Source organism: Trachypithecus francoisi, unplaced genomic scaffold, assembly GCF_009764315.1.
Source record: "Trachypithecus francoisi isolate TF-2019V2 unplaced genomic scaffold, Tfra_2.0 Lachesis_group15, whole genome shotgun sequence".
Classification (NCBI taxonomy): domain Eukaryota; kingdom Metazoa; phylum Chordata; class Mammalia; order Primates; family Cercopithecidae; genus Trachypithecus; species Trachypithecus francoisi.
The window spans coordinates 12,776,185-12,804,089 of record NW_022681460.1 but is presented as its reverse complement, the minus strand read 5'-3'; the positions used below and the strand labels follow the sequence as shown (position 1 = coordinate 12,804,089).

General features: G+C 35.4%; 1 long non-coding RNA gene across 1 annotated transcript in view; it reads right to left on the bottom strand.

Moving 5' to 3' along the window:
* Window positions 1-5,035: 5,035 nt before the first annotated feature.
* Window positions 5,036-27,905, bottom strand: part of LOC117096951 — a 214,136-nt gene continuing 191,266 nt past the window's right edge. Inside the window, exons 2-3 of the long non-coding RNA XR_004442736.1 lie at window positions 5,406-5,485; window positions 5,036-5,075 (exon numbers count right to left, since the gene is read on the bottom strand). This is a non-coding gene — a long non-coding RNA (uncharacterized LOC117096951). The remainder of the gene's footprint in view (window positions 5,076-5,405; window positions 5,486-27,905) is intronic.

The following is a 27,905-nucleotide window of genomic DNA, read 5'->3' as shown; positions in this document are numbered from 1 at the left end:
TTCTTATACTGTCCTTGTCAGTTTTTGGTATCAAGTTTTTCTGGTTTTAAAAAAATACGTCAGTAAGTATTTCCTTTTTCTGATCTCTAGAAAAATTCGTGTGAGATTTATTTTATATTTTTCTTAAATGTTCGGTAGAAATGAATTGTAATACCATCTGAATCCGTGAATTTTTTGGGGAAGGTTATTAATTACAGATTTTAAGAACTGACATAGCATTATTCATGCATTTTATTATTTCTTATACTAATATTGGTTATTTGTGTTTTTCCAGAAATGTGTCCATTTCATCTATTTTTTAAATGTATTGGGCTGAAGTTGTTTCTAGTGTGCTCTTATTTACTGTTAAACAATGGTATAATCTGCAGTGATATCCCCCTTTATATTCCCAGTATTGATGATTTGTGTTTTTTTCTCTCTCTTTTTTGTCTTTACTATTCCCATTCTAATCTCGTGTTTATCCATTTTTTTTAGTTGTTTCAAACATATTCTGTGTTTTATTTTGTTTTATTAATTTTTGCTGGCATTATTATTTCCTTCCATATAGTTTCTTTGAATTTAGTCTCACTCTGTCACTCAGGCTGGAGTGCAGTGGCGTGACCTTGGCTTACTGCAACCTCTGCCTCCCAGGGTCAGCCTTCCAAGTAACTGGGACTACAGGTGCACGCCACAAAAGCCGGCTAATTTTTATATTTTTCATAGAGATGGGGTTTCACCATGTTGTCCAGGCTGGTGTTGAACTTCAGAACTCAGGTGATCCACTGCCTTGGCTTCCCAAAGTGCTGGAATTACAGTCATGAGCCACAGTTACTGACCTACTTATATAATTTCTTGAGGTAGAGACTTTGATCTTTAGTATTCATTCACTTTTGATATATGCTTATACTTAATATGTTTAACTATAAGCATATATTAAGTATAAACATATATTTTAATATTTTAATGTATGTTTATACTTAATTCTATAAGCTTTTCTTTAAGCAGGGCTTAAGCTGCATTCCATAAATTTGATGTCATAATTTCATAAGCATTTAGGTCAAAATAAATTCTAACTTCCATTGTAATTTCTTCATTCCCTCAGTTATTTAGGTGTATATATTTTCATTTTCAAGCATTTGTGGGCATTTTTATTCATCCTTTTTGTTTATTTTTAGCCTAATTTTCCTGCTCTCCATTTTCAGCTAGTAGTGAAATGTTCTTAAGTCAGAAGGTATCCTCTTAGAAACAAACCGCAAGCCAGATATATACCAAGGCTAAGAACTGCAGCCTGAATTCCTCTGAGACTAAATTAATAAAAGAGTGATGCCAGGCATCAAGGAAAAATAATTTTAAGAAAAAGTTTCATGAACTGACATTATTATTTAAATAAACCTTTTGCAGATTCAACATTTTATTGCATTTTATTACTACCTTAAAAACATTTATTGCAATGACCATATTTTATTTTTCAGGCTGTGTTATAGCAATGTCAAGGACGAGGTATAAGATTTATTGTAATAAATAAAAGTTACTTAAAGCATCTATATGCCATTTAGACCTATAGTTCTTTTACTCATTTTTAAAATATAGATAAAATTATAATGTTAATTTAGAGGAACTAAGTCACAGTTCAAGAGATTTACCAATAAACATGAAAACATTTTAAAAAATACAAAGCAGGACATGGACTATTGTTCTCTATTTATAGCTTTAGCACTAGGATGGAAATCTGTAGCATTCTTCCCTTAAAATAATCTTAGTATTATTCTTTTATGTTTAAGGAATTCTTTATTTCTTCTCCCAGGAGCAAACAAGACTCAAGGTCTAAAGCTGCCTCCCTCTGCCCTTGGACGAATGAAAATCATTGACATTGGACAATTATAAAAACATGTGCCTTCCTAGGTCAATCAAGGGGGCATATGGCATGAATATTCATAATTTATTGAGAAGTCCTAATTTTAAAATTGTATTAAATGAATACTTTCTGTGAGAAAATTGCAAACAGTTTTGTGAGAGGGAATTTTAAAATCTGATAAGATTATGTGGTTCAAAATATTTATAAAGAATTAAAAGATGAAAATTAAATTAATAAATGTCAGAAAAAAGCTACTAAATGTAGCAAAATTTGTTAAATTATTAATATAAGGAAGAACAAAATATTTCAATTGCATATATAATATATATATTTTTTACAGTTCTATGAATTCATTTTTATTGGGTAAAATATGCATATAAAAATTACCATCTTTACCATTTTTAAGTGTACAGATCAGTAGTAATAAATACATTTAATATTATTTTTTTCCCTTTCATCTTCCCATCCTCTCTATCTTTCCAAGTCTTCCCACCATTCTACTCTTTATCTTCGTAAGATCCACTTTTTACCTCTCATGTATAAGTGAGAACATGCGATGTTTGTCTTTCTGTGCTTGGCTTATTTCACTTAATATAATGGCTGTCAACTTACATAACCATTCAAATGACCATTAAGTGAAATAGGGATTTTTAAATTCATAATAAGATGATGTACAAAATGGAAATATACTAATTATAACCAAAATTAAATCAAAATGTGAAATGTAAATTTCAAATAAGTTACAATTACTGATGTATTTCAAATTTCAAAATAAAGTGGAGATCTCACATGTTATTAGTTTTATTTTCAGAAAATGCAAAAGAGAAGAGACTACTATAATCTTCCATATGTAATTTAAGGAATTCATATATTAAGAATCAGCCTCATAAAAATATGAAATGACTTTTGTAAATGTAAATGACTTACTCTGAATTTACCATTGCCAAAATTTACCATTGTCAAATAGAGCATAGATTGGATTATAAAATTAAGATTTCAAAGGGTTTAAAAATTATCATAGATTTATAAAATATTTTTTTCCCTTACACTTCTGCTTTGATAATCTTTCTTTTAACCTCTTTTTTTTGAACATGTGCAATGGTCTAAGCCTAATTTAAAATATCACTCTTTTAGAGCATAGGAAGTCTGTTTAAAATAAGTGTTTTCATTAATATTTGTAGTAAGTGAACATTCTTTCTAAAGTAGTAGTAATGGTTGGGCAGTCATAGTTTGTAAGCAAGAATGAGGATATAACTTTGTATAGTATTTGTATAGTATTGGTAAAGCATCCTTAAGAAAACAACTGGTTATCCAGACTTGTAATCTAGGACAGTGTTTATCATTTAGTAGTGATCAGGTATTTGATATGTGCTATGTAGTGTACCAAGCTGCTTACATGCAGAGTTTCATTTAATGTTAATAAATAACCTATAAATAATTATTTGACTCCTTTAGTGGATAAGAAAGCTAAGAACTAGAGAGGTTAAGCATTGGCCCAAGGTCAATTGAATAGTACTCATATTTGAATCCAATAAATCTGATTAAAATGCTCTCTTTTAATGTATTATTTTAGAAATACACAATAATTAATAAATATTATCAATCTCTATTACTTAGACAAATGACCTGATGAACTATGATATCTTTCATGTAAAAGATAATTATAGCTCTTTGATTTTCACTTAGAGCTTTTTGATGTTTGAGATGGTGTTGAATTTGGAATAGGAGATTCCAAAATCTATTGATTCTAGGAGACACCACTGGGAATAAATAGCAACAAGCTATTCTTGTTCTCCAAATACCTTCCCTTATAGAAAGTGTGCTAACTTTAAACATTGTTCTGGTTAATTTTGTTGACACCCAAAGAAGCAATGATCCAATAGGAATGAACAATAAAGATTTCTACTCTTGGAACTGTACCTTCACCTCAACATCCAGATTTAACTGTTGAGGCAAATTTTAAACATAGTTACATGACAAATGTTCAGGTGATACAAATAATTAAAACTGGTCGTTTTTAAGTGCAAGGGTGCTCTTAATGCAAAATTTTTAAATACTACACAAACCTTAGAAACGTAACCTTCTTTTCTCGTGTTAATTTCATGTTCAAATGCCTGCTATTTCCTGGGAGTTTTAGACAAAGAGTTTCACTTTTATAGCCAAGGCTGCTATCCCAACTCCTTTCTAAACAGATGTAAGCTGTATTTTTGTGTGTTCAGGGGAATAATTGGTCCCCAGTTAGGTAAGGCTGATGGAAGAAAATCATATCCCACCCAGAAAAATGTTTCCTTACTGCTTTCAGCAATCCATTTTACAATTAACAGAAAATTGCTAAAATTGTGGTGGCAAGTTTAACTACTAGCAGAATATGGTCAAAAAGGATTGTGGCATTTGTATAGGATTTTTTTTTAATGTCATGATTGTATAATTTTAACTGGCTTTCTGATAAAGGAAAGGAATTCCCTTCTGAAGCATGAAACAAAATGACTATTAACAAGCACCCCATAGGATTGTTTTTTCTGCAATCGCTGTGTTTTTGTGGCAGTGAGAGATAAAAATTAATGTTCTTGGCTTTTTTGTTGTTGTTGCTTATAGCAAAAACTGATGACATTCATGCATGATCTTTATACTATGTCATGTATTAGAATATCCATGAATAAGTGAGTTTATTATAAAGCTTATATCTCTTCTTCTAACTAAATTGGAGACAGGAGATGTAATCATCTCATGCATTTTATTGCTATTGTAGTCTCACGTGATAACGCATTGTGGAATGTAGCTCACATAAGGACTTTATATAATTTCTTCCAAATTTATTCAGTTCATCTTTGCTCTGGGATTTACATTGCCGTGGGAGTTAGATTCTATCAAGTAGACAATGGTAAGTAAATCAGGAATCTTAATTAACAGAGTGATATGGCCATATTTTTGTTTACAAAAAGATCATCCCAGCAGCAATCTGAATGCTGTTTTGAGGAAAAAAAGAGTGGGAAAAGGAGGTATTATAAATAGGAGTTCTCCTTGGCAATGCTTACCAGAGTTTAGGGATGCATGGGCAATTTAAAAGTATTTGTAGGGAAGTTTGCAGATGGTACCTGTCTTAGTTTGTTTTGTATTGCTACAACAGAATATCACAAGCTGAGAAAATTTTGGAGAACAGAAATTTATTTGCCTCACAGTTCTGGTGGCTGGGAAGTTCACAATCAAGATGCTGTATCTGGCGAGGGCCTTCTCACCCATCCTATGGTAGAAAGGCAAAAAGAGGGTGAGAGAGAGAAAAGATCAAACTTGCAGCCTTAAATCCTTTTATAATCTGCATTAATACATTCATGAAGGTGAAGCCCTCATGACTGAAACACCTCCCATTAAGTGCCACCTTCCAATACTGTTGCATTGGGAATTAAATTTCCAATATATGCTTTTGAGGGGACACACTCAAACCATAGCAGTTCATATCTGCTCTCAAAACTCATGTCCTTCTCACATGCAAAATAAATTCATTCAACCTGATAGTCCCCAAAGTATTAACTCATTCCAGCACCAACTAAAAGTCCAGTGTCCAGATTCTCACCTGATATGGTTTGGCTATGTCTCCACCCAATTTCATCTTGAGTCGTAGTTTCCATAATCTCTACGTATCCTGGGAGGGACCTGGTGGGAGGTAATTAAATCATGGGGGTGGTTGCCCCCATCCTGTCTTCATGATAGTCAGTAAGTTCTCACAAGATCTAATGATTTTATAGGGAGCTTTCCCCACTTTGTTCAGCACTTCTCTGTCCTGCTGCCATGTGAAGGTCGATGTGTTTGCTTCCTTTTCTGTCATGATTGTAAGTTTCCTGAGGCCTCCCCAGGCTTTCAGAACTGTGAGTCACTTAAATCTCTTTCCTTTATAAATTACCCAGTCTCAGGCAGTTCTTTATAGCAGCATGATAACAGATAAATACATAATCTAAATCAGATATGGGTGAGAGTCAAGGAAGGATTCTTCCTAAGCCGTATTCTCCTCCAGCTGTGAGCCTGTGAAATTAAACAAATTATCTAGTTCCAAAATACAGTGGTGGAACAGACATAGAATAGAAATTTCATTCCACAAGGAAGAAATTAGCAAGAAGAAAGGGGTAGCAGTTACCACGGAAGTCCAAAAGTCAACAGGGAAAACAACATTAGGTCTTAAAGCTGGAAGATAATTTTTTTGACTCCATGTTCCACATCCTAGATACGCTGGGACAGGGTTGGGCTCCCAAGGCCTTGGGCAGCCCTGCCCCTGTGGCTTTACTGGGCTGTCTACTCAGCAACTCTTACAGATTAGAGTCTAGTGCTTATAGCCCTCCAAGGCTGGAGTTGCATACTGGTAGCTCTACAGTTCTGAGTTCTTAGGATTTGCCTTGCCCTCCTGGCTCCACGAGGCATTGCCATATTGATGTCTCCCTGCAATGGCTCTTCCTTTGTGACAAATCTCCACTTGCTCCCCCAGTCTATTTGGGACATTCTTGGAAATTTAGGTGGAGGCCACCATGGCCCTACAGCTCTCAAATTCTGTGCGTCTGTGGAGTCAGCACCACATGGACATTGCCAAGGCTTACAGCTTGCTCGTTATGGAATGATGGCCCAACCACACCTGGGCCCACTTGAGCCACAACTGAGGTGACTACGGAATACTGCGCAGGAATGTGGGGAACAGAGGCCTGATGTGGCCCTGAGTAGTGAGTTTCTAGACTGTGCTCTGGTTCCATCTACCGAAACCATTCTGCCCTCCTGGAGCTCTGGGCCTTTGATGGCAGGAGCAGCTTCAAAGATTTCCAAAATGTCTTTGGAGTCATTCTCCCTTTGTTCTGATGAGTAGAACCTGATTTTCTCCTATCAACATTGATCTCTCTTGCAAACAAATGCTGGGCTACACCCTTAATATTCTCTCCCAAACATGCTTTTTTATTCATTATATGACCAGACTGAGAGTTTTCCAAACTTTTCTTATTCCCTTTTAATTATAAATTTTGCCTTTAAACCAATTTTATTTTCTCTCATTTTACTGCAACTGACTAAAATAAGTCATGCACCATCTTGAATTCTTTGCCACTTAGATATTTCTTCTGCCAGATATCCTAGTTCATCATCTTAAGTTTTGCCTTTTACAAAGTACTAGTGCAAAGTTCTTTGCAACTGTATAAAAAGGATGGCCTTGGCCAGGTGCAGTGGCTCACACCTGTAATCCCAGCCCTTTGGAAGGCTGAGAAGGGTGGATCACGAAGTCAGGAGTTTAAGACAAGGGTGGCCAAGATGGTGAAACTCCATCTCTACCAAAAGTACAAAAAATTAGTTGGGCGTGGTAGTGGGTGCCTGTAATCCCAGATACTCAGAAGACTGAGGCTGAAAACTCTTTGAACCCAGGAGGTAGAGGTTGTAGTGAGAGGAGACTGCGCCACTGCACCACTCCAGCCTGGGTGACAGAGCAAGACTCTGTCTCCCCCGTGCTGCAAAAAAAAGGATGGCCTTTACTCCACTTTCTAATATCTGTTTCTCATTTCTATCTGAAACCTCATGAGAATGTCCATATTTCTAGCAATATTCTGATGACTACCACTTAAGTAATCTATAAGAAGATTTAGGATTTCTCTACTGCTCTCTTCTTCTGAGTCCTCATCAGAATTGTCCTTAATTCTTTATTCATGGCAAGATAGGCCTTTTCTAGCATGCTCCTCTAAATTATTTCAAGCTTTGCCCATTGCCCAGTTTCAAAGCTGCTTCCACATTCTCAGGTGTTCATTACAGCAACAGCCCTATTTGTTGGTACCAATTTTCTGTCTTGGTCCCTTTCAAGTGACTATAAAGAAAATAATACAAACTGGTAATTTATAAAGCACTGTGGGAGGCTGAGGCAGGCAGATCACCTGAGGTCAGGAATTCGAGAGCAGCCTGGCCAACGTGACAAAATCCCTCCTCTACTAAAAATTGCAAAAACATTAGCTGGGTGTGATGGCACATGCCTGTAATCCCAGCTACTCAGGAGACTGAGGCAGGAGAATTGCTTGAACTCAGGAGGTGGATGTTGCAGAGAGCTAAGATTGTGCCATTGCACTCCAGCCTGGATGACAGAGCAAGATTCTGTCTCAAAAAAAAAAAAAAAAAAAAATAGATGTTTATTTAGCTCACAGTTCTGGAGGCGGGAAGTCCAAGATTGAGAGGCTGCATCTTGTGAGGGCCTTCTTGCTGTGTCATCTCGTGCCAGGAAGGCAAAGAGGGTATGAGACAGAACAAGAGATTGAACTCACAGCCTCAAGTGCTTCTATAATTGGCATTAATCTATCCATGAGGGTGGAGTCTTCATGACATAAATTTCTTCCCTTAGGCCTCATCTCCCAACAGTATTACATGGAAGATTAAGTTTTAAACACATACACTTTAGGAGACACATTCAAATCATAGCAGTACCAAAGAGTATACCCTGCATCAAACCAAAACCATTGGGAAGTTCATTCAAATTTTTCTTCTCCACATTAACTAAAATCAAAGAATGAAGAAAATGTTGCCTGCGCCTGAGAAAGGCTCACTATTTCTTTTCTTTAAATTATAGCCATTATACTCCATGGAAAATACTAGATAGGGATTTTTCTTGATTTATTAGGAATGGACTCCATATGATAAGGGGCATTTTGGTAATCACAGGTACTCTTACTTACTAATGGCCAAACTCCCTAAGGGTTAACCACTGTCTTTTGTTGGCTGTTTATTAAGTAGCCAGCAGTATAGGTAATTAATTTATCAAATCTTACATGCAGGCTAGTTGAACCAGCCTGAAGAAAATCACATGTTGGAAAGCCAGAGTCTTAGAAGTGAAAATTACAAAGCAGAGAGTCTTTTGAGCCAATCGGTCTATTCAGTCCCTACTTGATGTTTGACAATGTTACAAAGGAGCATGACTGTAAATAAAAGCAACTCTAATACATTTTTGTGTGCTTGGTGAATTATTACTTTAATGTGGTGCCTTAAGAACTTTGTGTTTCATTCTTTTTTTTTTTTTGGCATAAACTTAGCACATATGATAGCATGTTGACATTTCCATCTGTGGTGTCCCAGAATATCTGTGCAGAGCCTTATATATCCATACTGATAAATAGTCTTGTTATATAATTATTTATTATTTATATAAAATATATTTATATATTTATCTTTATTATATAAGTATAGCTTCTTTTATTCACGTTGTCTTATTGCACTTCACAGATTTTTTTTTTTTATTTTAAGATCAAGGTTACAAGTGCAGGCTTGTTACATAGGTGAACTTGTGTCATGGGGTGTTGTTTTACAGGTTATTTTATCACCCAGGTATTAAGCCTGGTACCTATTAGTCATTTTTCCTGATCTTCTTCTTCCCCCCACCCCCTCAACCTACAGTAGGACCCAATGTCTGTTGTCTCCCATCTTGTGTCCATGAGTTCTCATCATTTAGCTCCCACTTATAAGTAAGAACAAGTGGTATTTGTTTTTATGTCCCTGTGTTAGTTTGCTAAAGATAATGGCTTCTAGCTCCATCCATGTCCCTGCAAAGGACATGATCTCATTCTTTTTTGTGGCTGCATATAATTCAATGGTGTATATGTACCACATTTTCTTGATTCATTCTATCATTGATAGGCATTTAGGTTGATTCCATGTCTTTGCTGTTGTGAATAGTGCTGCAATAAACATACACATGCATGTGTCTTTATAATAGAATGACTTATATTCCTTGGGGTATACACCCAGTAATTGGTATATCCTAGGTCACTTAAGAATTACGCTATATTTAATCTGCTTCTAGATTTTTGAGGAATCACCACACTGTCTTCCACAACGGTTGAACTAATTTAAACTCCCACCAACAGTGTATAAGCATTCCTTTTTCTCCACAACCTCATCAGCATCTGTTATTTTTTGTCTTTTTAATAGTAACCATTCTGACTGGTATCAGATGGTATCTCATTGTGGTTTTGATTTGCATTTCTCTAACAATCAGTGATATTGAGCTTTTATTCATATGATTGATCATTGACCACATGTATGTCTTCTTTTGAAAAGTGTCTATGTTCTTTGCCCACTTTTTATAAGGTTGTATGTTTTTTTCTTGTAAATTTGTTTAAGTTCCTTATAGATGCTGAATATTAGACCATTGTCAAATGCACAGTTTGCAAAAATTTTCTGTCATTCTGCAGGTTATCTGTTTACTCTGTTGATAGTTTCTTTTGCTCTTTAATTAGATCTCATTTGTTAAATTTTACTTTTGTTGAAATTGCTTTTGGCACCTTCATCATGAAATCCTTGCCCATGCCTATGCCCTGAAAGGTATTGCCTAGGCTGTCTTCCAGGGTTTTTGTATTTTTAATGAATTGGAGGTGTGCAACAACCCTGCATGGAGCAAATCTATTGACACTATTTTTCTAATAGCATATGCTCACCTCGGGTCTCTGTGTCACATTTTGGTAATCTTGCAATATTTTAAAATTTCTCCATTTTATTACATCTGTTATAGTGATCTGTGATCAATGATCTTTTATATTACTATTGTAATTGTTTGGGGGCACCACAAGTCATGCCCATATAAGACAGTGAACTTAGTAATTTTGCATGTGTTCTGTCTGCTTTGATGACTGGGTGTCCCACCTTCTCTCTCCTTCTCCTCAAGCATCCCTGTTTCCTGAAACAGAGTATTATTAAAATTAGGACAATTAAAAACACTGCAATGGCCTCTAAGTATTCAAGTGAAAGGAAGAGTTATACATCTCTCACTTCCAATTAAAAGCTAGAAATAAATGATTAAGCTTAGTGAGGAAGCCATGTCAAAAGAAGAGATAGGTTGAAAGCCAGGTCTCTTGCTACAAATAGTTAGCAAAGTTGTGGGTGCAAAGGAAAAGTTCTTTAAGAAAATTAAAACTTCAATTCCAGTGAACCCATAAATGATAATGAAAGCAAAATAGTCTTATTGCTGATACGGAGAAAGTTTTAGTGGCCCGGATAGAAGATCAAACCAGCTACAATTTTCCCATAAGCCAAGGCATAATTCAAAACAAGGATCTAACTTTCTCTAATTTTATGAGATAAGGAAGTTGAAGAAAAAATGTTGAAAGCTGACAGCAGTCAGATCATGAGGTTCAAGGAAATATGTCATCTCCATAACACAAAAATGCAAGAAGAACAAGTGCTGATGTAGAAACTGCAGCAAGTTATCCAGAAGATCTAGCTAAGGACATCAATGAAGTTAGCTACATGAAATACCAAATTTTCAATGTAGACAGAACAGTCTTCTGTTAGAAGAAGATACCATCTAAGACTTTCATAGCTAGAGAGGGGAAGTCAAAGCCTGCTTCAAAACTTCAAAGGACAGACTGACTCTCTTGTTAGGGGGTAATGCAGTTGGTAACTTTGAGTTGAAGTCAATGCTCATTTATCATTTTGAAAATCCTAAGTCCCTTAAGAATTATGCTGTATTTGCTCTGTCTGTACTTTATAAACAGAACAACAAATCCTGGATGATAGCACATCTTTTTGAAATATGGTTTACTGAATATTTTAAGTCCACTGTTGAGACCTACTATTCAGGAAAAAAGATTCCTTTTAAAATAGTATTGCTCATGGACAATGTACCTAGTCACCCAAGAGCTGTGACAAATATGTACAAAGAGATCAGTGTTGTTTTCGTATTCGCTAACACAGCATTCATTCCACAGTCCATGGATCAAAGGCTAATTCTGACTTTTAAGTCTTATTTTTTAAGAAATACATTTTTTAAGGCTGTGGCTGCCATAGAGAGTGATTTCTCTGATGGGTCTGGGCAAAGTAGACTGAAAACTTTCTGGAAAGCATTCATCATTCTAAATCCATTAAGAATATTCATGATTCACGAAAGGAAGTAGAAACGTCTACAATAATAGGAGCTTATAAAAATTTGATTCAAGTACTAATACATAGCTTTGAGTGGTTCAAGCTTCAGTGGAAGAAGTAACTGCAGACATGCTGTAAATAGTAAGAAAAATGAGATTAAAAATGGAACTTGAAGATGTAACTGAATTGCAGCAATCCCATGATCAAACTCGAACAGATGAAGAATTGCTCAATTCTTATTGAGCAAAGAGAGTGGTTTCTTGAGATGGAATCTACTCCTGGCAAAGACAGTATGAACATTATTAAAAGGACAACAAAAGGTTGAGGATATTATATAACTTTTTTGATAAAGCAGTGACAGAGTTTGAGATAATTTATTTCAATTTTGAAAGAAGTTCTAGTGTGTGTGTGTTAGTCAGTTTTATGTTGCTATAAAGGAATACCTGAGACTGGGTAATTCATAAAGAAAAGAGATTTATTTGGCTCATGGTTCTGCAGGCTGTATAAGAATGGCTCATGGTTCATGAAGGTTGTGTAAGCATCTACACTACTTCCGGTGAGGCCTCAGGAAGCTTTTACTCGTGGTGGAAGGCGAACTGGGAGCACACATGTCACATGGCAAAAGGAGGAACAAGAGAGAGATGCCAGGTTATTTTAGATAATCAGCTCTCATATGAACTAACAGAGCAAGAGCTCACTCATTACTGTGAGGATGGCATCAAGCCATTCATGAGGGCTCTGCCCCTTTGACCCAAACACCTCCTACCAGGCCCCATCTCCAACACTGGGGATCACATTTCAACACGTAATTAAGAGGGGACAGACATCCAAACTGTAGCAGTGGGTAAAATACTAACAAACAATATCATATTCCACAGAGAAATCTTTTGTGCAAGGAAGAGTCAATTAATGCAGCAAACTTCATTGTAGTCTTACTTTTAAAAATTGTCACAATCACCCCGTTGTCAGTGAGCAAACATCAACACAGAGATTAGACCTTCCAACAATGAAATGATTAGCACTTGCTGAAGTCTCAGATGGTCGTTAGCATTTCTTATCAATAAGGTATTTTTAAATTAAAGTATGTACATTTTAAAGACATAATGCTATTGCACAGTATAGTGTAAACATAACTTTTAAATGCATTAAGAAACCAGAAAACATGTGTGACTAACTTTATGGCAATGTTCATTTTATTGCAGTGATTCTGAGCCAAACTCACAATATCTCCGAGGTATGCATGTATATTTATCAGAGGACAACTCACTACCAGTCCACCCATGGCTTTTTTAACTGGAAACAGAATTAAGACCAGATTATCACATTACTGTAGAGATAGGAAAGATTTCTGAATAATTTTCTATAAATGTATAATACAAAAATAAAACCCATGCAATAATTACCAGGCTAAATTGTACCTTGTGTTCAGGATATTATTCCTCCAATTCTTTTCAGAAATGGGATAGAAGTGTTTCAGAATGACAACCATTGCTTCAGGGTAAAAAACATATATTAACAATTTTCAGCATTACTGATTGCTTATCATATACCAAGGACTTTTCCAAATAATTTGTATGCTTCACTTCATTGAATTCTCCTAATAGTGCTACATAGGATTATGATTATGATTTTTATTTTACATGAGAGTGTAGTCTTAGAAAGATGAGTCAATTGCCTAATAAGTGTAGAAAATGATGAAGCTGTTTTCCTGAAAAAGCAACGACTATTAGGAAAAACAATGTCAAATGTTCATATGAAACAGTATACGTTTCTGTGTATATAGAGTGTGTGTATGTGTTTGTGTATGTGATCGCATGTGCTGTGTGTGTATGTTTGTGATATATGAGAATGTGCGTTGTGCATGTGCATGCACTGTGCATCAGGGTCAGAGACTGAGGGAGGACAGGAAGATTCTTTCATCATTCTTCAGGAGACTGTGTTGGTGTGATCCATGCCTATAATGAGAGTAATATGTTTTGTATTTGAGGAGACATGTCAGTATTTAGTAGGCCCCCTCGAATGAACTGTCACTTGAAAAATGAAGTTATTTGTAATCATAGATTTGTATTGCACAAGCCTTTTCCCTTTCCTTCATACTTGCCATTCTCATAGGAGCAAACACAAGGCTGCAACCCAAATGACTCAATTCTCAAAAGGTCTTATAAACTGAACAATAATCACCACATTAAAATAAAGCAGACTCAGGAACCTTACATGGACTTTCAGAATGCACCTAATTATGTACCTGCGGGCCCAACCTGTGCACTTAGATTGTGTAATGCTGAGATTTGGTTTGCAGCTTTTCTTTGCTGGGGTTGAGTGATTCAAAGAGAGGAGATGAAACTGTACAGCCTAAGGAAGAAGTTGTTTCTAACAGGCCTCAGGGTTTGAAAAATGGATAGATTCCTGATTGCAAAATCCCTGTCCCCAAACAGGTGGGGGATTATCTTTTCTCCCAACTTCAAATATTCCAGTCACAGAACTTACACTTCTATATTTTGGTTTCCTTTTATCCAGATGGAAACTTCTATTTGACGAGATTTAATCTATATAAACAAATGCAAAATATTAAACTTGACAAAAATGACTAAACATATATTTCACTTTTTAGACTCTCTACGACTTTGGGGCTTGTCTGCCAGTTTGTTATAGTCACTTCATAGAATGGTGTTGCTGACCTCAGCCAGTGCCTCTCCAAGAACTCAAAGGGTAGCAGAGCTTCTTACATGGGACAGGCACTCCTTAGTTTAAACATTTTGTTTTCAAATCCCTCACACCTGCTACTGGATCCAGGGAGGAGGTTTGAAAAACAGAGAGATACAGTGGGTAAGATCCTAGTTCAGGGCTGCAAAAACAAGCACTGTTTGTTTGTTTTGCAAAAACAAAAAATGACCACTTCCTCTCTGAAGACGCTTGATAAGCACTCCTGAAGGTCGATGTTGGGCTCTTGATGAAATTAGTCTTTCTATCTTAAGTCACAAAAAAAGCCTATAGTCTTCATTGTTAACACAGGAGTTCACACCCCATTTCCTCAATACCTTCCTTTCTTTTTCACATGCCTCTTTCCTTTTCCTTCTGGCTTCAACAAACCTAGGGAGCGTGAAGACACAAAAACAACACACACCCAAAGACACGTACATGCACACACACACAGCTCACACCTCACAATTGCTGTACTAAAATGTAAAATACTAGTATTTTCAAGATTAACATTTCGTTTGCAAATGGATTGTCCAAAATAAGGCAAAGAAGTAGAAAAGAAATATGTGCATTTGCTCCTTTCCCCCATGTTATCAGAATGAGAATACACTTGAGTCTGCAGATATGAGAAAAAGTAAACTCAATCATATAAAAACACTAAGTTCAAGTAGTTATTTGCTTACTGTGACAAATATTTATTAAGTGCAGCAGTCTTGTTCACTTTGTATTACGAGAGTAGCAATCCAGGTTTGTAACACATAAACATAAATTACTGCAAATGTACTAATTCTCGGGAAAAAGATGGATCTTTTAATATGTAGATAAGAATACAAAGTTTAACTGTTTCTGTGACTATACATTTGGAATTTACTTACTATATTGGCTTTCCTAAAAGACAATTTATAAGGTAATCAAAGCCTTCTGAAATAGGATGAACCCCCTGCTGGGAAGGAATAGACAGTAACTCATAACCATCATATGATTGAAAGAAGATACAGTGGCTTTCTAAGAAAACATTTGTGACTTAAACTATTTTGTGAGTTCATGTTTGACCTATAATTCACTAAAAGAGCACAAATACCGGAAGGGGAAATTCTGCTACTGACTTTTATAACATTTCAAAGAAGGAAAAGCCCAGTTTTGAGCTACCGAAGTCATTCTTGTCACAGTTTTCCCAGAAACATGAGCCATTTTTTTCTGAAGACAGTTATCATTTATGGAGATAATATGTCAGTATTGGATTTTATCTAGCATGTATAGAGAAAGCAGTTTTCCTTTATGTCTGTACTGTATATGCAAATTTGAGTATTTGAAATGTGTCTTGTTCAAAGAGAGATATGTGGTAAATATTTCAGAGACATTAAAAAATGTACAATATCTTGTATATAATTTTTATACTGATTACATGATGAAGGATATTTTGGATACATTGGATCAGTAAAATGTATTATTAAAATTAATTTTACCTGTTTCATTCTACTTTTTAAAAAATGTGGCTGCTAAAGTTTAAAATTACAAAAGTGACTCACTTTCTATTTCTATTAGGAAAATGCTCCTCTAGATATTTCATTTTATTTTTTATATGATGTAACCAGCTGTGAGGATACATTTTGAATTAAGTGGGTTAAATTTTTTAAATATACAACTTTAAATTTGTGATTAGATGTTCAATGTCACTTTTTTCCCTATGAAATGCCAAGGAGTTATTAATAGTGAAAAATGTAAATTCAATAATAATCTGTCTTTGGATATGAGCTTAATATTTCTCCATTATATGTGTGTATATTTCCAAGATGATTAATGGCTACTTTCTGTCTTCAGATTAAGGTTTTGCTCAAAAATATATCATCTTATTGCTGCCAACACAGCTACTTTCCGCCATGGCCACATTTTCTATGTTTAGATTCTTGGATATTCTTTCAATCCTAAGAGCTTGTATTTTTACAGTTTTGAATATTAACTCCATAGAGAGCAGCCTACTCTGCCCTGAAAAACACACAAGCAATTAGTGTGTCCATCAGTCAATCAACAACATTCATTGAGTGCTTTCTTTATTGCTCTCAGCTAATGCTTTTTGAAGATGTAGAATGATAGTCTTGGCTCCTATTTTCAAGGAGGTGATAATTTTACAGTTGAAGAAACAAAATGACTTGCACCAAACAAAAGTGAAATAATACATGATAGAAAGATTTCACATAAAAATAAACATTTTGGCTTCTCTTGAAAAATGGCAACCCTAACTTGCATTATTGCAATGGCAGCCGTTGTCTAAAGCTATATAGCTACTGTATACATTAGATGGACCTATGAGCTGAAATGTGCTACTTTACATTATCCACCTGGCTCTGATAGGTATTTGAGTTTTCAATTCCATGTCTAGGTAATTATTAACGCCCCCTTCAACTCCCAGTTTTGATTATGAGACCCTTGACTTGGTAATTTAGCAATCTGCCTTACAGGCTGTACTATCAAAGTAGAGTTGGACTCATTATCCTTCATAATTTCTATTAAAAAAGAACAAGCCAGTAAATATTCCTTACCTCCAATAGTGGCAGGAAATATTACAGTGGCAATTTAAATAATAAACATTATGAAAAATCATCAATTATCCAGATGAACTTTTTGTGATAGTATAATTAACTCAGTATTTGCCAGATCTGGTTTCTATCACTTGTATGGGATTTTTTTTGAGATAAAGAAATACTGGTATGGGATTAGTAATAATGTTACCCATTTGTTTATGTTATCTACCAGGCAGAAAAGGGACAACCTGTATAGTAGATACTGTGATGTCATTATTTAGTAGTTCATTCATAATGGAGAGTGACAAGATGCCATTATGAAAAAATAAATAGCCAACTTTTCCATATATTCCTTGATATTTAAAAAATGTGTTTATCACACAAAATTCTCTATTGAGAACTACAATGGAGCTGGATTGTAGTGCTTGTATGTAGTAGAAGTGGCATAAATACCGGGAAAATTTAGCCAGAAATTTCTTTCACTTGCCATTTCAACATTTTATGCTTCTTTTGAAGACTGTGACAAATGATGCATTAGAATTCTGAGTAAACTTCTTCATCTATGAAAAGGAAATAGCACTGAACACTGTACTTTCTTATTTTCCTGGCAATTCCTTATAATATAGGTTAACAAGGCACCCTATTTGCAATCCTGTTCTTTCATAGGTAAAGAAACTGAAGACTCAGCAGATGAAGTGTTATGATTAAGACTACTCATGGACTTGTTCAAGATGTCCATAAAGAAAATAAATTGATAACTACTACCCTGCCTAGATTGTCTAATCAATAGATTAGGCTTGCTTGCAGACACCAGCATGGTATGACTTCTAAAATATTTTGGCAGAGCATGGCAAAGACTTTCATGTCGACATTAAAAATATGTTAAGAAAATAAAACCTGGCCGGGCTCGGTGGCTCAAGCCTGTAATCCCAGCACTTTGGGAGGCCAAGGCGGGCGGATCACGAGGTCAGGAGATCGAGACCATCCTGGCTAACACGGTGAAACCCCGTCTCTACTAAAAAGTACAAAAAACTAGCCGGGCGAGGTGGCGGGCGCCTGTAGTCCCAGCTACTCGGGAGGCTGAGGCAGGAGAATGGCGTGAACCCAGGAGGCCGAGCTTGCAGTGAGCTGAGATCCGGCCACTGCACTCCAGCTTGGGCGACAGAGCGAGACTCCATCTCAAAAAAAAAAAGAAAAGAAAAGAAAAGAAAAGAAAACCTTTGTTGGATCTCCTGGTACTTATTTTATGTTTTGGTATTGTTTTTATTCTAAATTTCTAATATGGATGAGTGGGGAGGTAGGGACATGATCATTTTAGAGTGTTGGACCTCTTCAAATCTTCATCTGGCTTTCATGTTTGAAATTTATTTTGGTATTTTATATTGATGACCACCTTTATATTTTCACTTGAAGAGTCTCAAACTAATTTTGCATTATTTATGATTCATATAAAAGTCTGTGTTTTCATATCAGCCTTAGTTTCTCTGGGTCTTTCCCAAATGTATGTGCTCCTTCCTTGAGGAATACCAGCACCTGAGAACAAAATTTCACTTCCTTGTACAACGCATGAGTAGAGACTGAATTGGGCATGAGGATGGAGTGAGATAAGCAACAGCCGTAGCTGAGTGTTCTGAAGCCTGACTTCTGGAATTTTTCCTTCTTGTAACAGAACTTCTTGGGGGCCTAAGGCAAAAGATCACATGCAGATAAGCAAGGCAGCAACTCCTCCCATCAAAAATACAACACATCTACCACGTTAGAAAGTACTGCTATGAATCAGAATCCCCAAGATTAAAGGGACCATAGACTTCCTCTAATCTTTGCAAAACCGTATTATAAAATTGTGCATTTTAATGGGAGCACCTTTACATGAGTTACCACACGAGTGAAAGAAGGTGGAATTTAATTATCCATTAATTTGAATGCTACATTACAATTAGTTAAAGGGATGATTTTTATCTGTATCTTCAATTCACCTAAAATGCACGTGGTACACTTGACTTAAACATAATAAGAAACAGCACTGAATATTTGAAATCTGTGCTTTTGGCATCCCTTGGAAAGGATCTTGTAATATTAATAACACAGAATAAAAGTTTTAATATTCAACCATTAGTATTTCTTTAACAAATTTTGATAATGTGTATATTGGAATAAAGCAAATCAAATATGCAATGAATTTTTTTTTTTTTTTTTTTTTTTTTTTGAGACAGAGTTTCACTCTTGCTGCCCAGGCTGGAGTGCAATGGTGTGATCTCTGCTCACAGCAACCTACGCCTCCTGAGTTCAAGCCATTCTCCTGCCTCAGTCTCCAGAGTAGCTGGGATTACAGGCATTTGCCACCATGTCCAGGTAATTTTGTATGTTTTCAAAGTAGAGACAGGGTTTCTCCATGTTGGTCAGGCTGGTCTCAATCTCCCTTTTGTATTTTAATAGCTTGTGATGAGGTAGGTTTACTCTCTAGCTGTTGAGTCAGTTCCATTTGATATTGAGTTAAGTAACTCTTTTGATAATGATTCGGCTAATTACAATGCCAAGCCTCCAGTACATGCAAAGTGGACGTGAATTGATGACAATGATATAAATTTAATTTGTCAGTGCCATGAGGAAAACAATGAGCCAGATATTTATAATAAGGAAAGACATAAAAGTATATCTTTACCAGACTCAACTAAGAGTTTCAGCTTAGATTTGACATTTTCTTTGAATCATCCTTGGAAAGGATAATAGATGTAATTTATATGTGTCTTGACTTTTTATTTATGTATGACACACAAACACCTTCCACAAAAATCTAAGAGAAGTTTGGCGTACGGTAGATGCATGAATGGCAACATTGTTGGTGATAATTATTGTGTCCCCCGTTCTACCTGTAGTATTGCTTAATTGAATAATGGGATTATGGGGAAAGCAGCAGAGCTCTCTATCGACCTACTACAATTAGGCTTTTACTAATTTGCTTATGTTGGGTGTTTTATCAGCAACACACTGAGCAAATAGGTTTTCTGCCTGAATTATGAAATTCATTTCTCTGTTGGTAGTTTATGAATATTAGCCATTGAATGGCAGATTTTCTTGTGTGTGTTTGTGTTCATTGCTCCCTAGAGTGGTTGTTATATGTTGAATATGCCAGCTGTCTCTTGGAACTACTTTACAAAATAAGAGGATTTTTTTTTTCCTCAAAGGATAGTATTTTTCTTCATAAAGGGAAAGTCAAGCTCTATTTTCCCCCTACATTATTTGATAAAATTAAATATTGTAAAGGAACATTTCCATTCCAAATTATTTCTTTCACATAAATGGCACTTACTTCAAAGATTTTTTCATTTTTTTCCCCAAGTAGTGATGAGCAGCACAAAGGAATCTGACTTGAATTTAATGGTGTTAGATGGTAAACACTGCATAGCACTTGGAATCCTCTTCAACAGTAATATGTGATAAGACATTTATATGAATAAAAAGCTATAGAATAGGATCTGTAACTTCTACAAATTCTTTATGCTTGATATTTATTTCTGCAAATAGAAAATGGATATCTCGCTGAGAAGAAATGTAAAACATAAGGAATCTGGGCAATGATAATTGTGTCTAGACATGGATGTTTTCATCCCTTCCTCCTCACCCCCGTGCAGTGAGAAGTGGCTGTGAATTCTAAATCAAGAAGGCTAATATTGAAATCTACATACATTTCAATATAAGCAAGAATTATGGTTTGATGAAAGGATCACAACTTCTGGTTAAAATACAGTGGATAAAGACATGAGAAAGTGAAGTCTCATATGACAGCTGAGAGTAATAAGCTTAGGAGACATCAGCAGGAAGAAGACTATGGGCTAGCTCAAGTATGACAGATCAGTGAGAATGGGATTACTTCTAAAACTGTCACACTTGCATGGGAGGCGTCCATGCTCTTCTGCATAAATTCATGGCTGACTGATGGAAAATTCTATAACCACAGGATGAAAGTATCATCTCTAGAGCCTGACTACCTAGTACAACTGGGAACTAATTCAAAATATACAGCAAAAGCAATCCATGAGAATGCAGCCAATGGAAGATGAAGAAAAGTGAGCTATGTGGGAATAATATTCCATGAAAACGAAGGTCAGCTTCATAGGAAAAAAAAATCTGAACAGGATTTGCATAGTAAGGAATTATCCTGACTTCCAAACTTGTTCCAAAGACCAATTAAACTGCAGAAAGAGAATGCATGCGATTTAGAAAGCCATTTTGCTGGGTCCTCCACAGGGAGAAAGAAAACAAGCAAACAAAAATTCCTGCTTTGTCGTCATATTGAGATACAGAAAAGTTGTATCTGCCAATGGATAGGAGCCCATACACGCACATTCACTGTTCCAACATCCAAGCAATCACTTTCAGCTTATTCCAGTTAGCAAACCAGAGTGGGTTGTTTGAAAATCTTATTTTCTGAATGCAAAGACAATGTCACCTATGATTGGACCACATTAGCTAACTAGAAAGTGACTGCTTTTCCTTAGGCCCTACTCAGGAACACACTTCCATCATTATAGGGTTTTATCCCTTACCAGGAGCTGGGATGAATCCTGTCTATGTGGATTCAAATACACATAGACAGAAGTAAATAAAATATCAAACTAAATAAATAAATATCAGAGGTAAATATTTTTTTTTTATTTTTTAGGATTCAAATTTTCGAGATCACTTTTGTTACAATATGCTTTTTTATTCTGGAGATTAAAAAATGGTGAGTGGGGCCGGGCGCGGTGGCTCAAGCCTGTAATCCCAGCACTTTGGGAGGCCGAGACGGGCGGATCACGAGGTCAGGAGATTGAGACCATCCTGGCTAAGCTACTCGGGAGGCTGCGGCAGGAGAATGGCGTAAACCCGGGAGGCGGAGCTTGCAGTGAGCTGAGATCTGACCACTGCACTCCAGTCTGGGTGATAGAGCCAGACTCCGTCTCAAAAAAAAAAAAAAAAAATGGTGAGTGGAAACAAACCTCATATTTCAGTTAGGCTAAATGTGAAAGTACTTGTTGAGGTATCAGCTATCAAACGCAGCATCATTAAGATACATTAATATATTTATCAAGATTTCCTACCCAAGCAGTAATATTTTCCCAGAAAATTCTTTTCTCAGCCAGACTGAGGGACTCCACAGGAGCCCCCAGCATAGGAATGTAGCCAAGAAAGCCTAAGATAATTTGCTTGATTATATTGTGAGATCTAGAGGAATCCTCTCATGCCATTTGAATGATTAAGAAAATCTTAGTCAATGCAAGAGCAATTAAAGGCAGAAAGATAATGATCACCCTCATAGTTATAAAAGCTGGTGTGTACTGAGAATGTTTCAAATGCCAAGCATTGTGTTAGATGCTTGATAAGCAGTATGTTATTTTATTGTCTCAATGCCTTTATAACATAGGTATTAATATCCACCTGTTTTTCAATTGAGAAAACTGAGGCTCAGAAAGGTTAAGTAACTTGCCTAAAATCGAACAACTACTAAAAACCGGAGCCAGGTTTCCAAATTAGACTGTTTCCCAAGTCTGAGGTTTCAACAACTTTCCTACTTTAACTCTGTTAAGAAGCTATGAAGATAAAGATTTGGTTTTATAACATTCAAACAGTGTCCAAATGTCTAATACATTACAAATAATTAAAATAATAACAATTATCATTAATTTTGTGCTTTCTGTTTCCTAGAACTATTTAGTATTTATGTCCATAACAGGTTTTACCATCCCTATTTTATATTATGTTAAAGCTGAGTTTTAGTGAGCTCTAGTAGTTTGTCTAAAGTCACATAGCTTGTAAATTAGAGAATTCAGATTTGAAACCCAAGTTTGCCTAACTCCAGAGTCATTCTTCTACTGAAAGACTATTTTGTAAACAGCCATCTGAAAAATAATATTTGCTTCATTTGTCACAAATGGTTGTTTTCATATATCAAAGCCAAATATGACTAATAAAATATAGAAGATAAGAAAATGTACAGAATGTATAGAATATAATAGAAAAGTAAGCAAAGAAAAATAATTAAAATGGCTAATAAAAAATCGATAACAAAATAAGAAATACAAATAAAAACAAATAATGAGATAACACATTTGAACAAAATAATTGACACTGATTTTTTATTTTTTAGTAGTATCCAGTGACCGTAATTGTGAAAAAATGCAAGTGCTCCCAGTGACAGTGCATATGTGAGAAAGCAAGTGTTAATATACACTACTCATAGGAGAGTAAACTGATACAAACTTTTAAAGAGGAGAATTTGGATATATTAATAAGAAGCTTTAAAAGAGACAATGACTTTGGCTTAGTAATTCCACTAGTAAAAATTTATCACAGTTTTAACAAAGATTTGATAAAATATTAATGGAGACATCTTTTAGAATGCGACAAAGTCAGAAGCACAGTAGGTGTCTCAGAGTAGGTGTCTCAGATTAGTTAAATCGGTTAGAGTCATTTATATAATGGAATGCCATGCAGATGTTATTACCATACTTCAAATGTATGTGGGTTGATAGAAAACATAGTCACAATGTAACGAACAAGACAATAAAGATACTCAAACAGTGTGTATGCCTATGCCTCTTTTTTTTAGCTTTTGTTAAAATAGGCTTGTTCATAGAAAATTCTGAATATACACTTACTAAAGTATTGACAATGATTTTTTGAGTAGTGGTTTTCTAGATAATTTTCTTTTTATGCTTCACTAAATTTCTAATATTTTGAGTTGAGAATCTTTAATTAAAAAATAAACTAAAAAAAGGAAAAGTCTACTATACACATCCACATAAATACACACGCACTTAGGCACACACAGAGAAACTCTCAAATTTAGTAAGGGATGAGAAATTGCTACCAGATTGCCCCCAGATGAAAAAGAAAATCCTTCTGGATTTCCAAGCAATCTCATGTCTGAAAAGTTAGCTCCTAGGCAAAATCTAGGTAAGAATTGATACAAATTACGTGAACGCTGGTGGGTACCAATTTTTCTTTATGGATGAGCTTCTTCATCAATTTCTAAGAAGACTATTGAGATGAAAAGAACAGGTTTTTTTTTTCCTGACTAAAAAGTCATCTGTTTACTAAAAGGAGAAACCTACAACAAAACGAAAGACATCCCGTAGACGATAGTAGAGTAGGTCAGATTCTCTCATTTTGATGACCAATTCTGCTCATGTTCCCCAAAGTATAGACTGGCTGACCACTGTTCACCAACAGCATTGCTCCCCAACAGTGGATTGACTCATTTTGCCAACTAGTAATTCTTATACAGCAAATTGAAAAGAATTTGATATTTATTCTTAAAATGAAACTTTTTTATCTTTAGGAAAACAATAATATTACTGGTTATTTTAGTTAATGAAAGTCTCTTTGACACGCCTTTATTAATTTTGTCTTCATTGGGTGATCTTAATTGTATATTGCAATTGTAAATTGGTTTGACTCTTTTAGAATTTTTTTTACAGTAATTCAAATTTTAATCATTATTCTTGTAGGATAACAGGAGGATTACATTTTAATGTTTAGGCTTCTTAAGTATTATGTAGGCACAAAATTGCAACTAAAATGATGGTATAATTTTAGGTCTGATTCCTCAGCTGTGTAGACTTAGCATCTACTTATCTGTCATACCTACCATCTACCTATTATCTACCTGTCTATTATCATCTTTTTATCATATATATGCATTTTCTGAGACTCAGTTGTAGAAGAAAAATGAACACATATACTACCTTGCCAACTGGATATACAATTACATACAAAACATTATTTCTTCACACTTTATGAACTAGAATAAAAGTTTCCTAGATGTAAAGAATATAAATTTTTTTCTTAAAAGAATCTGTGATTAGTAGTAATTTTTTAAAAAATTATTTATTTTGTATTGATTTACACTGACAAGCAAATAGATTGCTTTATCAATTTTGGAAGTACATATTTTCTATCATTCTTCCCGCTTCTTTTTATTATTTATTTATTTGAGGATTATTTCATAAATATAAATTAAGATGATTTCATAAATATAAACAGACTTCTGAGGCAGAATGTTATGAGGATTTCATAACTTAAATGAAAATAATTCATTCTTTAAAAAAAACAAACAAAGGAAAGTACAAAAATAGAAGAATGGTATCAGGAGGAAGACCTTGCCATTAATAATGAGAAAAATTCCTGTCATGGAACTCTTAGCACAAGACCAGAGAATCTAACCCTAGCCTCCAACCCATTACTTCTTTCATCCTACATACTTAAGTAACTTTAGGTACAAAAACAAATGGTCTTAAATGGTCTCAAATCTGTGAAGCTATGTCTCATGCAATACAATAATAAAATTGAAGCTGTTTTTCCACTGCCAACTATCTGCTTGAGTTGGGACCTCCTGAATCTCATAAACGATTTGTTCCTCTTGTGACATTTTTTATTAGAGTCATACTCTCTTTTCACCTTTGCTGAAAAGTGCTGTGTTGGCAGGCAGTGTTTAGGGAGTGCAGACTGTACTTTCCTCTCCAGCTCACAACAGACAGAGGAAAGGAACGTGTCTTCCTGCAGCCCATGCGGCCCTCCTGGTAGGCGCTCTCCACAGCTGCAAGGCTGGCCACCTGGGCCGGCGGCCGGGTTCAATAGCTGGATATCCTGTTCTGCTTTTCTACTGTTGAGCTGTCCAGGATGATCGCCTGGGAAGTGAATTGTGACTTTCCAGGGTTTTAAGCTTGCCAAGATTAGTTAGGAAAACACAGTTTGGGGTTATACAAATTCCACATCTTCTGGCACTCTTGTTGCCTGAAATTTGAGAGAAGGAAAAAGTATCTGTGGGAGTTGTGAACCTAAGTGTGTTCAAAAGCAAGGGTTTTTTGTTGAAAATATATGAATTATCAGTATATATTTTTATATGCAAGCCAAGGTATACTACTGACATTTTAAGAAAACGGTCCCATTAAAATGTATGGTCTGCTGCCGCTGTGCCTCGTGGATTAATATGTGGAAATTGTTCTTGCAGTATGGCAAAACAAATGCTGAGGGTGAAAACTAAAAGACATCTTTGAGGCTTGCTTGAATATTGAGTCATTTCAGTTTTAGAGGAATAGTCTTAATCTGGAATTTTCTTGATGCTCTAGGAGAAAAAAAACAAAACAAAACAACAACAGGAGAAACTTTGGTCATATGCCTCCTCACGGGCAATCTCGGTATTTCAAACACAGATTTTATTGAGTTTTTTTTTTTTTTTGAGACAATCTCGCTGTGTCGCCCAGGCTGGAGGGCAGCGGCACGATCTTGGCTCCCTGCAACCTCTGCCTCCTGGGTTCAAACGATTCTCCTGCCTTAGCCTCCTGAGTAGCTGGGATTACAGTCAACTGCCATCACTCCCAGCCTCCCGAAGTGCTGGGATTACAGGCGTGAGCCACTGCATCCAACCTGGTGACATGGTGACTTTTGTTATTCATACCATATTAACATCGAGCAAATGTCACCTTTGCTAATGTTGCTGTTCTCAATCTATTTCCTTTCATTAAAGAACCTTTAATGAAGGAAAGACTTGGAAACTATTTAAATTCATGGTTAACCATATTGGTAGAAGAAATTGAACACACACGTACATAAAACACCCACACGTGTACATGCTTATTATAACTAAAGATTGAATGTTAACTAACATTAACCCTCACCATAAATGAATCTCCAATCTGCTCTTTGTTTTGCTTTCACTAAAAAGAGAAGACAGCTCTGCTAACAACAGAGAAAGGAAGACCACAGTTGTGCATAAAATCAAAATATGAATGATATTTATTTTCAACTAGACTTTGAGCATCCACACTCTGAGTTTTGGATGCTTCTTGCTATAACAGGAAAGATATGTCCTTTTATAAACTACTGCAATCACAGAAACTTACAGATGATGATAATAGAATGGAGAACTTGTTATAGAAATAATACAAGAAATGTTTTTCTGATATATGTGCACAAAAATGTGTGTCTGTGTGTGCACATACACATTTAGGAAACAGTTTCTCACAATTCAGACGGGGCTTTTAGTAAACCTCATGCATAATTTGAATGACAGAATATAAAAATTCATTTTTGGCAAGAGCATGTTAGAAGTTTACATTATACACAACTTTTCAAAAGATACACTAAAGATAGATCTGAAAATTAAATTTTGTTTCCAATGTATTACAATCTCAGTGCAGTTTCAAGTTGAACTATGTGAAAATATTGTATAAATAAATTACTTTAAAAAAACATTTAGTCTGTTCAGTCTTTCATATTAAAATGGCAACTTTAGTGTAAAAAAAAATGGAGGCCAATATTCCAGTCCTAGAAATAACTTTTTGAAGTTTGATGTTAATAAATAATCATTGTTCCTCTTCGAGCTTGTGAAATGTTAAATGCTTTGTTCTCTACTTAATTTTAGTTTTCATATTCTAAAACTAAGATTGGCAAAGTGAACTGCAATGTTTCAATGAAGATTTGGTTATATAACTCACATGCAAAAATGCAGACTTCCAAATTAATACCAGCCTTTAGTGAATGCTTGGTTTCTTGATGAATTTGATTTTTAAATACCTCTTAGAACATCAGTCTTTCTGATTCTGACTTGGCACAGCAAAAGGTGAAATAGTGATCCAGAAGAGAAGGAAAGTCCTCCCATAAATATCCTCCTAGAGCGTCTCCTTGAAATTGCTCGGTATGGGATCATAACGTATGGCTGTGGGGCGTGGGTCACAGGTGGTAAAAAGGGATGATGTGTTTTCTGTGTTCTGTGATAAATTCATTTTCTTTCTTTGTCACTCTCAAGATACTTGCGCAAATAATTTTAGAATCATGAAGATGTATACAATGCTACGTATTCTGATTATTGTAAGCTCTGACATCTGACATCAATGATTGAACTTTTTCATAAAATGATATACTCATTTTTCCAATAGATTCAAGTCAATTGCAAAAGCAAACATCTTCAATTTAGGGATACTAGTTTCATTCTTTTTTGGGGGCATAGGTTT